This window comes from Salmo salar, chromosome ssa19 (assembly GCF_905237065.1).
Source record: "Salmo salar chromosome ssa19, Ssal_v3.1, whole genome shotgun sequence".
Taxonomy (NCBI): Eukaryota; Metazoa; Chordata; class Actinopteri; order Salmoniformes; family Salmonidae; genus Salmo; species Salmo salar.
Genome location: NC_059460.1, coordinates 71,374,711 through 71,387,169, shown reverse-complemented (window position 1 = coordinate 71,387,169; position 12,459 = coordinate 71,374,711).

Sequence of the window (12,459 nt, the reverse complement as noted above, 5' to 3'; positions counted from 1 at the left end):
GCTTTATAATGGGGCGCTGGGGTTTATTATACGAGCTACAGTGTGTATAAAAGCTTGTGTACATGTTTGCAAGGTGCTGCTCCTATTAGGAACCCCAACCACTGCTTTTAAAAGTGACATGCCTAGCGACATTCACCCGTCAGTGGGCAATCTAAATTCGCCTCTCTATTTCAGAATGATGGATACGTCGTAGGGATAATATAACTCTTTATTGACTATGGAGACATTAGACTGTCTTTATCCCCAAGTGTGACTTTCTCTCCTTCCCTGCTTTCTCCTCTCTATTAATAAGAAGGTCTTCATTTGTATACCAATATGATATTGATTCTACTCAAAGTTCACGCGTCTTTTGGCTGTTGATTAAAAATGTATAACTATTTTAATCCTGTTCAAACTGTGTACTGAGAATAGAAAACGCAGGCAATAGCCTACAGTTTCTAGCCTAAAATCCAGAACCTGTTTTACTAACATTCCATGCCTTGTACTACGTGTCATGACAAATGTTTTGTCAAATGTAAAGTTTCTGGTTTCATTGTACATGTCGTTGATGGCCCCTGGATACGAGCCTCTCTCTATAACTTGTAAAGAGCTCATATTATTGTGATAATACATTTGCAATGACAGCTGTAGGCTATCACATGTCAATGCATGTCTTACAATAAGCTTTGCAAGGCAACATTGAGCTATTAATGCACTAACGTAACGTTTTTCGGCATTTAATAATTGTAAGTAAGCTAACTGTACACATTCATTGACTGAGTAAAATCGATTTATTTAAATCAGAAAGAACCAAACCATCCAAAAAGTCAAGCTGGCTATAGCCATTACTTGTGCTGACATTGCCATCTACTGTCAAGAAGTGTATCCTACATCTATGACAAACTATTTCCCAACCAAACTTTGCAGAATTAATGCTTTCCTTTATCTCCAATTAGGAACACATTTTTCTCTCTCTCTCCCTCTCCCTCTCTCCTCTCTCTCTCTCTCTCTCTCTCTCTCTCTCTCTCTCTCTCTCTTTCTTTCTCTCTCTTTCTCTTTCTCTCTCACACACACACACACACACACACACACACACACACACACACACACACACACACACACACACACACACACACACACACACACACACACACACACACACACACACACACACACACACACACACACACACACACACACACACACACACCTCAAACTCAAGGTCAATGTTTCTGCTTTTCAACCAGGTCAATTAGGCTTCCTACACAGCCTCTGGTAATGTGGTGTCTGTGAGGGGTTCTCAGCTTGCACTGACGTTGGAATACTAAAGAACTATGGTCTGGCGAAGACACTCACTTTTTCCTGAGACAGCGAAGGAACACCTTCATGCCCAATCAGTCTAGGCTAATGAGACAAGATGGGGCTGGATGTAGAAACAGCAGTACCAGGCTAATGAGACAAGATGGGGCTGGATGTAGAAACAGCAGTACCAGGCTAATGAGACAAGATGGGGCTGGATGTAGAAACAGCAGTACCAGGCTAATGAGACAAGATGGGGCTGGATGTAGAAACAGCAGTACTAGGCTAATGAGACATGATGGGTCTGGATGTAGAAACAGCAGTACCAGGCTAATGAGACAAGATGGGGCTGGATGTAGAAACAGCAGTACTAGGCTAATGAGACAAGATGGGGCTGGGTGTAGAAACAGCAGTACTAGGCTAATGAGACAAGATGGGGCTGGATGTAGAAACAGCAGTACCAGGCTAATGAGACAAGATGGGGCTGGATGTAGAGACAGCAGTACTAGGCTAATGAGACAAGATGGGGCTGGATGTAGAAACAGCAGTACCAGGCTAATGAGACAAGATGGGGCTGGATGTAGAAACAGCAGTACTAGGCTAATGAGACAAGATGCGGGCTGGATGTAGAAACAGCAGTACTAGGCTAATGAGACAAGATGGGGCTGGGTGAAGAAACAGCAGTACTAGGCTAATGAGACAAGATGGGGCTGGATGTAGAAACAGCAGTACCAGGCTAATGAGACAAGATGGGGCTGGATGTAGAAACAGCAGTACTAGGCTAATGAGACAAGATGGGGCTGGATGTAGAAACAGCAGTACTAGGCTAATGAGACAAGATGGGGCTGGATGTAGAGACAGCAGTACTAGGCTAATGAGACAAGATGGGGCTGGATGTAGAAATAGCAGTACTAGGCTAATGAGACAAGATGGGGCTGGATGTAGAAACAGCAGTACCAGGCTAATGAGACAAGATGGGGCTGGATGTAGAAACAGCAGTACTAGGCTAATGAGACAAGATGGGGCTGGGTGTAGAAACAGCAGTACTAGGCTAATGAGACAAGATGGGGCTGGATGTAGAAACAGCAGTACCAGGCTAATGAGACAAGATGGGGGTGGATGTAGAGACAGCAGTACTAGGCTAATGAGACAAGATGGGGCTGGATGTAGAAATAGCAGTACTAGGCTAATGAGACAAGATGGGGCTGGGTGTAGAAACAGCAGTACTAGGCTAATGAGACAAGATGGGTCTGGATGTAGAAACAGCAGTACTAGGCTAATGAGACAAGATGGGGCTGGGTGTAGAAACAGCAGTACTAGGCTAATGAGACAAGATGGGGCTGGATGTAGAAACAGCGGTACTAGGCTAATGAGACAAGATGGGTCTGGATGTAGAAACAGCAGTACCAGGCTAATGAGACAAGATGGGGCTGGATGTAGAAACAGCAGTACCAGGCTAATGAGACAAGATGGGGCTGGATGTAGAAACAGCAGTACCAGGCTAATGAGACATGATGGGGCTGGATGTAGAAACAGCAGTACCAGGCTAATGAGACAAGATGGGGCTGGATGTAGAAACAGCAGTACCAGGCTAATGAGACAAGATGGGGCTGGATGTAGAAACAGCAGTACTAGGCTAATGAGACAAGATGGGGCTGGATGTAGAAACAGCAGTACTAGGCTAATGAGACAAGATGGGGCTGGATGTAGAAACAGCAGTACCAGGCTAATGAGACAAGATGGGGCTGGATGTAGAAACAGCAGTACTAGGCTAATGAGACAAGATGGGGCTGGATGTAGAAACAGCAGTACTAGGCTAATGAGACAAGATGGGGCTGGGTGTAGAAACAGCAGTACTAGGCTAATGAGACAAGATGGGGCTGGATGTAGAAACAGCAGTACTAGGCTAATGAGACAAGATGGGGCTGGATGTAGAAACAGCAGTACTAGGCTAATGAGACAAGATGGGGCTGGATGTAGAAACAGCAGTACCAGGCTAATGAGACAAGATGGGGCTGGATGTAGAAACAGCAGTACCAGGCTAATGAGACATGATGGGGCTAGATGTAGAAACAGCAGTACTAGGCTAATGAGACAAGATGGGGCTGGATGTAGAAACAGCAGTACTAGGCTAATGAGACAAGATGGGGCTGGATGTAGAAACAGCAGTACTAGGCTAATGAGACAAGATGGGGCTGGATGTAGAAACAGCAGTACCAGGCTAATGAGACAAGATGGGGCTGGATGTAGAAACAGCAGTACCAGGCTAATGAGACATGATGGGGCTGGATGTAGAAACAGCAGTACCAGGCTAATGAGACAAGATGGGGCTGGGTGTAGAAACAGCAGTACCAGGCTAATGAGACATGATGGGGCTGGATGTAGAAACAGCAGTACCAGGCTAATGAGACAAGATGGGGCTGGATGTAGAAACAGCAGTACCAGGCTAATGAGACAAGATGGGGCTGGATGTAGAAACAGCAGTACCAGGCTAATGAGACAAGATGGGGCTAGATGTAGAAACAGCAGTACTAGGCTAATGAGACAAGATGGGGCTGGATGTAGAAACAGCAGTACCAGGCTAATGAGACAAGATGGGGCTGGATGTAGAAACAGCAGTACCAGGCTAATGAGACAAGATGGGTCTGGATGTAGAAACAGCAGTACTAGGCTAATGAGACAAGATGGGGCTGGATGTAGAAACAGCAGTACCAGGCTAATGAGACAAGATGGGGCTGGATGTAGAAACAGCAGTACTAGGCTAATGAGACAAGATGGGGCTGGATGTAGAAACAGCAGTACCAGGCTAATGAGACAAGATGGGGCTGGATGTAGAAACAGCAGTACCAGGCTAATGAGACAAGATGGGGCTGGATGTAGAAACAGCAGTTCCAGGCTAATGAGACATGATGGGGCTGGATGTAGAAACAGCAGTACCAGGCTAATGAGACAAGATGGGGCTGGATGTAGAAACAGCAGTACCAGGCTAATGAGACAAGATGGGGCTGGATGTAGAAACAGCAGTACCAGGCTAATGAGACAAGATGGGGCTGGATGTAGAAACAGCAGTACCAGGCTAATGAGACAAGATGGGGCTGGATGTAGAAACAGCAGTACCAGGCTAATGAGACAAGATGGGGCAGGATGTAGAAACAGCAGTACCAGGCTAATGAGACAAGATGGGGCTGGATGTAGAAACAGCAGTACCAGGCTAATGAGACAAGATGGGGCTGGGTGAAGAAACAGCAGTACTAGGCTAATGAGACATGATGGGGCTGGATGTAGAAACAGCAGTACTAGGCTAATGAGACAAGATGGGGCTGGATGTAGAAACAGCAGTACCAGGCTAATGAGACAAGATGGGGCTGGATGTAGAAACAGCAGTACCAGGCTCAGCAGCCTCCTGCCTCTTCTTTCCTCACACAGTCAGCATTTGGAGAGAGATCGAGGAGAGTGTAGCAATGGAAGGACTATCTAGAACAGGGTTTGATCCAGTCATTGTGGTTTCAGGGCAGGTGCATTTCCTCCTCTGCCATAAAGGGCCAGACCTCTTGACTGAGTATGTAGTACACTTTCATAGAAGTTTAAAGCGGCAATCTGCAGTTCAAACAATAACAAAGAGGCCACTGATTTGGTAAATAGCTGAGTGATGGGGCTGCAGAAATGTAACCATTCTCAAAATCATAGACAGAGCTATGGATGGAAGGACTGACCATCCAGGAAGTCACAAAATTATAGTGTTTTAAGGCTATACCGTGTTTGTTTAGAATTACATTGTTTACCAACAAAGGAGTAAAACAAGCTTATATTTGGGGTTCTGATGTGGTAATACATTTTAACTAATGAGGCATATATAAGTTATATTCTTCAAGAATCAATGGGTATATATATGTGTCCCACCCTGATCTGTTTCACCTGTCTTTATGATTGTCTCCACCCCCCTCCAGGTGTCGCCCATCTTCCCCATTATCCCCTGTGTATGTATACCGGTGTTCTCTGTTTGTCTGTTGTCAGTTTGTCTTGTTTGTCAAGGCAACTAGGGGTTTTTGTATCAGCACCTGCTTTTCCCCAGTCTCTCTTTTCTCGTCCTCCTGGTTTTGACCCTTGCCTGCCCCTGACCCTGAGCCCACCTGCCTGACCACTCTGCCTGCCTGATCACTCTGCCTGCCCCTGATCCTGAGCCCGCCTGCCTGACCACTCTGCCTGCCCCTGACCCTGAGCCCACCTGCCTGACCACTCTGCCTGCCTGATCACTCTGCCTGCCCCTGACCCTGAGCCCACCTGCCTGACCACTCTGCCTGCCTGATCACTCTGCCTGCCCCTGACCCTGAGCCCACCTGCCTGACCACTCTGCCTGCCTGATCACTCTGCCTGCCCCTGATCCTGAGCCCGCCTGCCTGACCACTCTGCCTGCCCCTGACCCTGAGCCTGCCTGTCGTCCTGTATCTTTGCCTCTCTTCGACATGGTCTGCATCTGGGTCTTACCTTATCCTGATGATATCGTTCATTAAAAAAAGGAAAATTTGGATGTCGCCAACGCACATTGCCCCTTTAAGATGTGAGAAATATCTTGAGGGGTCTAATGACACTTTCAGCTCTTGGTGTTTCCTGAAGGGATAATGATGATAATCTAAGACATTTCTATAGCGTTATTCATTACAATCACAAAATGCTTCAAAATAAAAAAATGAACAACCAATACATCATCATGAGTAGCCTAGCTATAGGTAGCTAGGTCAACCAATAGAGGTCAAGTCTTTGAATGCATGCATCCTCCAAAGATGGAGAGGGACAGTTCATGGCTTGATCAGAGAAAGTTGGTCAGGGAGATGGTTGATGAAGTCTGGTGATGATCTTGTAGAGGGCTACTCTAGGAACCAGAGTAGTGTAGCCACTGGAATTCTTCACACTGTATGACACCTACTTACTTGGGTTATGCTTCAGCAGCTCAGGTGGCCAGAAAGCACACCACACAGTTCATAATTGTAGCCAGTCATCCTCACAACGAGCCCTCTGCCTCAGCACTGCATTCCTCTACTGCATATCCCATTCCCCTCAAGCTTCAGGTGACTCTTCAGTTTATGTTTTTAAAGATCCGGAAGCAGCAGCCAGGTAAAACTAAAAAGCTGGTACAGTGTCCAGACACATCATTTAAAAAAACAACAACAATGAAATCATACAAATGAAATAAAATAATGAAACAAAACTCAATGTTATCAAAAACAAAGCAGCTGATAAAAAACAGAACTAAAACCACTTAAAAATATTAAAATATGTACATATTTACAGGTGCTCTCTTCTTAGCTGCTACTAGGGTGCTGAGTGTGCAAAATATTAAGAACACCTACTCTTTCCATGACATAGACTGCCCAGGTGAAAGCTATAATCCCTTCTTGATGTCACTTGTTAATAAATCTACTTCAATCAGTTTAGATGAAGAGGAGGAGACAGGTTAAAGAAGGATTTTTAGGCCTTCAGACAATTGAGACATAGATTGTGTATGTGTGTCATTCGGAGGGTGAATGGGCAAGACAAAAGATTTACGTGCCTTTGAACGGGGTATGGTAGTAGGTGCCAGGTGCACCGGCATCAAGAACTGCAACACTGCTGGGTTTTTCATGCTCAACAGTTTCCTGTGTGTATCAAGAAGGGTCAACCACCCAAAGGAGATCCAGCCAACTTGACACAATTGTGGGAAGCATTGGAGTCAACACGGGCCAGCATACTTCTGGAACGCTCTCGACACCTTGTGGAGTCCATGCCCAGATGAATTGAGGTTGTTCTGAGGGCAAAAGGGGGTGCAACTCAATATTAGGAAGGTGTTCCTAATGTTTGGTATACTCAGTGTATATACCGAACTAAAGTATAAACGCAACATGCAACAATTTCAAAGATTTTATTGAGTTACAGTTCATATAAGGAAGTCAGTCAATTGAAATAAATGCACTAGCCTTAATCTATGGATTTCACATGACTGGGAATATGGATATGCATCTGTTGGTCACAGATACCTTAAGAAAAAGGTAGGGGCATGGATCAGAAAACCAGTCAGTATCTGGTGTGACCTCCATTTGCCTCATGCAGCACGACACATCTCCTTTGCATAGAGTTGATCAGGGTGATGATTGTGGCTTGTGGGATGCTGTCCTCTTCCATGGCTGTGCGAAGTTTCTGGATATTGGTGGGAACTGGAACACGCTGTCATACACGTCAACCCAGAGCATCCCAAACATGCTCAATGAGTGACATGTCTGGTGAGTATGCAGGCCATGGAAGAACAGGGACATTTTCAGCTTCCAGGAATTGTGTATCTCTGTGCATTCAAATTGCCATCAATAAAATGCAACTGTGTTCGTTATCCGTAGCTTATGTCTGCCCATACCATAAACCCACCGCCACCATGGTGCACTCAGTTCACAACGTTAACATCAGCAAACTGCTCTCCCACATGATCTCGTCTGCCATCTGCCCGGTACAGTTAAAAACGGGATTCAACCCGTGAGAACACACTTCTTCAGCATGCCAGTGGCCATCAAAGGTGAACATTTGCCCACTGAAGTCGGATACGACATCGAACTGCAGTCAGGTCCGGACCCTGGTGAGGACGACGAGCACAGAGATTAGCAGTTTGTGCAGAAATTCTTCAGTTGTGCAAACCCACAGTTTCATCAGCTGTCTGGTGGCTGGTCTCAGATGATCCCGCAGGTGAACCTGGATGTGGAGGTCCTGGGCTGGCGTGGTTACACGTGTTCTGCGGTTGTGAGGCCAGTTGGTCGTACTGCCAAATTCTGTAAAACGATGTTGGAGGGGGCTAATGGTAGAGGAATTGAAATTAAATTCTCTGTCAACAGCTCTGGTGGACATTCCTGCAGTCAGTATGCAAATTGCACGCTCCCTCAAAACTCACTAACAGGGATTTAAACAAATTTGTACACAATATTTGACAGAAATATGCTTCTTTTTTCCTCACTCAACTTTTTTCATTCATCCCCGGAGGTTTTATCTGGACATGGTTCGTCAGGACTTCAAACAGCCGAAGCTAAGTAACATTAACATGATGCCTTCTAATTGCAGTCGTTGTACTTATAATATACAGGAGAACGATCGCCTTACGGCAAGGATAGCTGTGCTGCAAGCCCAGCTTCAGACGCGATCGTTAGGCAAGGGTAATTTCAGTGTAGGAAAGGATGAAACAGCGTCTGTGCCACCAGTAAGTACAGATAGTAACGTTAGTATAAACCCCCTCGCACGGTCCCCGCAGCCGGACATCTTTCTCATGGCTTCTGGAGGGAAACGCTGTAGGAATGCTCAACCGGTGTCGCTTATTCAGCCGACAGAAACTTTCAACCGGTTCTCCCCATTAAGCGAGTCGGAGTCGGAGGCCGAGACTTCTCTGGTCTCTACTCCTCCCGTTGTGGGGTCTGAGACGCCGACGGCTCCCACCATTAGCTCTGACAAATTGAAAACCCTAGTCATTGGCGACTCCATTACCCGCAGTATTAGACTTAAAACTAATCATCCAGCGATCATACACTGTTTACCAGGGGGCAGGGCTACCGACGTTAAGGCTAATCTAAAGACGGTGCTGGCTAAAGCTAAAACTGGCGAGTGTAGAGAGTATAGAGATATTGTTATCCACGTCGGCACCAACGATGTTAGGATGAAACAGTCAGAGGTCACCAAGCGCAACATAGCTTCAGCGTGTAAATCAGCTAGAAAGATGTGTCGGCATCGATTAATTGTCTCTGGCCCCCTCCCAGTTAGGGGGAGTGATGAGCTCTACAGCAGAGTCTCACAACTCAATCGCTGGTTGAAAACTGTTTTCTGCCCCTCCCAAAAGATAGAATTTGTAGATAATTGGCCCTCTTTCTGGGACTCACCCACAAACAGGACCAAGCCTGACCTGTTGAGGAGTGACGGACTCCATCCTAGCTGGAGGGGTGCTCTCATCTTATCTACGAACATAGACAGGGCTCTAACTCCTCTAGCTCCACAATGAAATAGGGTGCAGGCCAGGCAGCAGGCTGTTAGCCAGCCTGCCAGCTTAGTGGAGTCTGCCACTAGCACAGTCAGTGTAGTCAGCTCAGCTTCCCCCATTGAGACCGTGTCTGTGCCTCGATCTAGGTTGGGCAAAATTAAAAATGGCGGTGTTCGCTTTAGCAATCTCACTAGTATAAAGACCTCCTCCATTCCTGCCATTATTGAAAGAGATTGTGATACCTCACATCTCAAAATTGGGTTACTTAATGTTAGATCCCTCACTTCCAAGGCAGTTATAGTCAATGAACTAATCACTGATAATAATCTTGATGTGATTGGCCTGACTGAAACATGGCTTAAGCCTGATGAATTTACTGTGTTAAATGAGGCCTCACCCCAGGTTACATTAGTGACCATACCCCCGTGCATCCGGCAAAGGCGGAGGTGTTGCTAACATTTACGATAGCAAATTTCAATTTACAAAAAAAAAACAACAATGACGTTTTCGTCTTTTGAGCTTCTAGTCATGAAATCTATGCAGCCTACTCACTCACTTTTTATAGCTACTGTTTATAGGCCTCCTGGGCCATATGCAGTGTTCCTCACTGAGTTCCCTGAATTCCTATCGGATCTTGTAGTCATAGCAGATAATATTCTAATTTTTGGTGACTTTAACATTCACATGGAAAAGTCCACAGACCCACTCCAAAAGGCTTTCGGAGCCATCATCGACTCAGTGGGTTTTGTCCAACATGTCTCTGGACCTACTCACTGCCACAGTCATACTCTGGACCTAGTTTTGTCCCATGGAATAAATGTTGTGGATCTAAATGTTTTTCCTCATAATCCTGGACTATCGGACCACCATTTTATTACGTTTGCAATTGCAACAAATAATCTGCTCAGACCCCAACCAAGGAGCATTAAAAGTCGTGCTATAAATTCTCAGACAACCCAAAGATTCCTTGATGCCCTTCCAGACTGCCTCTGCCTACCCAAGGACGTCAGAGGACAAAAATCAGTTAACCACCTAACCGAGGAACTCAATTTAACCTTGCGCAATACCCTAGATGCAGTTGCACCCCTAAAAACTAAAAACATCTGTCATAAGAAACTAGCTCCCTGGTATACAGAAAATACACGAGCTCTGAAGCAAGCTTCCAGAAAATTGGAACGGAAATGGCGCCACACCAAACTGGAAGTCTTCCGACTAGCTTGGAAAGACAGTACCGTGCAGTATCGAAGAGCCCTTACTGCTGCTCGATCATCCTATTTTTCCAACTTAATTGAGGAAAATAAGAACAATCCGAAATTTCTTTTTGATACTGTCGCAAAGCTAACTAAAAAGCAGCCTTCGCAAATGGAGGATGGCTTTCACTTCAGCAGTAATAAATTTATGAACTTCTTTGAGGAAAAGATCATGATCATTAGAAAGCAAATTACAGACTCCTCTTTAAATCTGGGTATTCCTCCAAAGCTCCATTGTCCTGAGTCTGCACAACTCTGCCAGGACCTAGGATCAAGGGAGATACTAAAGTGTTTTAGTACTATATCTCTTGACGCAATGATGAAAATAATCATGGCCTCCAAACCCTCAAGCTGCATACTGGACCCTATTCCAACTAAACTACTGAAAGAGCTGCTTCCTGTGCTTGGCCCTCCTATGTTGAACATAATAAACGGCTCTCTATCCACCGGATGTGTACCAAGCTCACTAAAAGTGGCAGTAATAAAGCCTCTCTTGAAAAAGCCGAATCTTGATCCAGAAATTATAAAAAACTATCGGCCTATATCGAATCTTCCATTCCTCTCCAAAATTTTAGAAAAAGCTGTTGCACAGCAACTGACTGCCTTCCTGAAGACAAACAATGTATACGAAACGCTTCAGTCTGGTTTTAGACCCCATCATAGCACTGAGACTGCACTTGTGAAGGTGGTAAATGACCTTTTAATGACGTCAGACCGAGGCTCTGCATCTGTCCTCGTGCTCCTAGATCTTAGTGCCGCTTTTGATACCATCGATCACCACATTCTTTTGGAGAGATTGGAAACCCAAATTGGTCTACATGGACAAGTTCTGGCCTGGTTTAGATCTTATCTGTCGGAAAGATATCAGTTTGTCTCTGTGAATGGTTTGTCCTCTGACAAATCAATTGTAAATTTCGGTGTTCCTCAAGGTTCCGTTTTAGGACCACTATTGTTTTCACTATATATTTTACCTCTTGGGGATGTCATTCGAAAACATAATGTTAAATTTCACTGCTATGCAGACGACACACAGCTGTACATTTCAATGAAACATGGTGAAGCCCCAAAATTGCCCTCGCTAGAAGCCTGTGTTTCAGACATAAAGAAGTGGATGGCTGCAAACTTTCTACTTTTAAACTCGGACAAAACAGAGATGCTTGTTCTAGGTCCCAAGAAACAAAGAGATCTTCTGTTGAATCTGACAATTAATCTGGATGGTTGTACAGTCGTCTCAAATAAAACTGTGAAGGACCTCGGCGTTACTCTGGACCCTGATCTCTCTTTTGAAGAACATATCAAGACTGTTTCAAGGACAGCTTTTTTCCATCTACGTAACATTGCAAAAATCAGAAATTTTCTGTCCAAAAATGACGCAGAAAAATTAATCCATGCTTTTGTTACTTCTAGGCTGGACTACTGCAATGCTCTACTTTCCGGCTACCCGGATAAAGCACTAAATAAACTTCAGTTAGTGCTAAATACGGCTGCTAGAATCCTGACTAGAACCAAAAAATTTGATCATATTACTCCAGTGTTAGCCTCCCTACACTGGCTTCCTGTTAAGGCAAGGGCTGATTTCAAGGTTTTACTGCTAACCTACAAAGCATTACATGGGCTTGCTCCTACCTATCTTTCCGATTTGGTCCTGCCGTACATACCTACACGTACGCTACGGTCACAAGACGCAGGCCTCCTAATTGTCCCTAGAATTTCTAAGCAAACGGCTGGAGGTAGGGCTTTCTCCTATAGAGCTCCATTTTTATGGAATGGTCTGCCTACCAATGTGAGAGACGCAGACTCAGTCTCAACCTTTAAGTCTTTACTGAAGACTTATCTCTTCAGTAGGTCCTATGATTAAGTATAGTCTGGCCCAGGAGTGTGAAGGTGAACGGAAAGGCTGGAGCAACGAACCGCCCTTGCTGTCTCTGCCTTGCCGGTTCCCCTCTTTCCACT